We start from the raw sequence: 1,796 nt of genomic DNA, 5'->3' as shown, positions 1-1,796 counted from the left end.
TTGTGAGTGTGACGTCACCAAAAAATGAATATTTTCTATTATAACCAAAATATTAATAACTACAAAGTAAATTCCCTTAATACGAATGAAGGGTTGCACAATCTCCTTGCCATATAAATTACAGCTCCCATTGACGTTTCAGTCGAGAAATACGGGTAGCTGAAGTTTTTCTCGCAAATCTGACTACAAAACCATATCCAAATTTCACGTTCCACTTTTGACCCTGAGTTGTGCTCAAAGATCTTAAAAACACAAGATAGCGTTCTCCGGGATTTACGCGTGCAAATTCTGTAATAAGGCATGAATGGCGCCCTCTTGCTAAATTGGAAACTTTTGACCCTTGACCGCTCTGATCTGACCATCTCAGTACACCGCCTATGAACAGCAGAACCACGCGTAGTGCACCTACTACGCGTAGTACGCGTACTACGTGTAGTACGCATAGTACACGTACTACACGTAGTACGCGTAGTACGTGTACTATACGTACTACGTGTAGTACTACACGTTAGTACACGTACTACACGTAGTACGCGTAGTACGTGTACTACGTGTAGTACTACACGTAGTACGTGTAGTACACGTACTACGTGTAGTACGTGTACTATCCGTACTACGCGTAGTACGTATACTACGCGTGGTACTTTGACACGGTTGTACTAATCGCGGTAAAACTGTGTCCAAATACCATGTACAGTACGTTTAGTAGTACTCTTGAAATTAATTCCCTTTTTCTCGGGCCATTCGTCTTTTTGGCTATCCTACTTCCTCCTCTCTCTGGCTACAGGAAATTCTGAAGAAGGGGAGTAAAAATGTTTGTAAATGAGCTCCCCCCTCCCCCCAAAAAAAAGGGGGTCCCAGAAATTTTGATTTCTAAATGACTGGAAATGTCACTTTGTTGACTTCTGAGGTGTATTATTAGTGGCTTTTAATTTCCTCAGAATTTTTCTGAGGAAGGTTTTCCTCCTCTTAAAAACAATCAGGCAAAAGCAGGATATGATTTGATGCATCAAAGTAGTGGGGTTTCTTAGTCCCAAAAGTGGCATGATACTTCAAATTTGGGTAGAAGCATGAAACTTATGTATGTCAACTCACATTTTCCACTATTTTCATGTTTGTAGGACGTATATTTACTTACTTAAATCTACAGTACATAGTTAGAAGCAAAGTGACCAAATTCTTCAGTAATTAGCAATGCAGTAGCACAGAGAACTCTATTTGTTTTTGTTAGTGATTAAAAATCATGCATATTCCTATAGGGGTCAGTGCATTTGTCCGAAGGTCAAGTTTTTTTTTTGTTTTTTTTTTCTCGAACTAAGCTCAGACTGAAATTCCTTGAATATTATACTTCTATTCTAGCAGGTGGACCCACTAAATGTTCAAATAAGTTGGAAAAATATTTAGTATTACATGTATATTTCAACCAATAAAATAGTCACATAAACGTCACACAATTATTTCATCAAAACACTATTTTCCCGGCGTACAGCGGTGAAAATGTATTTCTGATAGGGCTGGCAAAGTACGCAAATATCTCCTAAAGTATTCGGTTTTGGGTACATGTTCCTATTAAAGTTGAATAGGAACTAGTACTTCTCCATTATTCCACTATTTTTATGTTTAAAGGACGTATATTTCTCGAGTTATGAGGAATCGGCATTTTTCTGAGGTTAAAGGTCAGATCTGAAATGCTCTCAAATCTTAAAATTGTTGAATTGCCGATGTGAGTTTGTATACCAAGTTTCATGCTTCTATCCCAATTTGAAGTATCAAGGGTCTAAGGAACCCCACTAAAG

Source organism: Anneissia japonica, unplaced genomic scaffold (genome assembly GCF_011630105.1).
Source record: "Anneissia japonica isolate Jap-2015-1 unplaced genomic scaffold, ASM1163010v1 scaffold14410_len9027_cov133, whole genome shotgun sequence".
NCBI classification, from domain to species: domain Eukaryota; kingdom Metazoa; phylum Echinodermata; class Crinoidea; order Comatulida; family Comatulidae; genus Anneissia; species Anneissia japonica.
The sequence above is the reverse complement of the archived record's forward strand: the minus strand, read 5'-3'. Positions refer to the sequence as shown.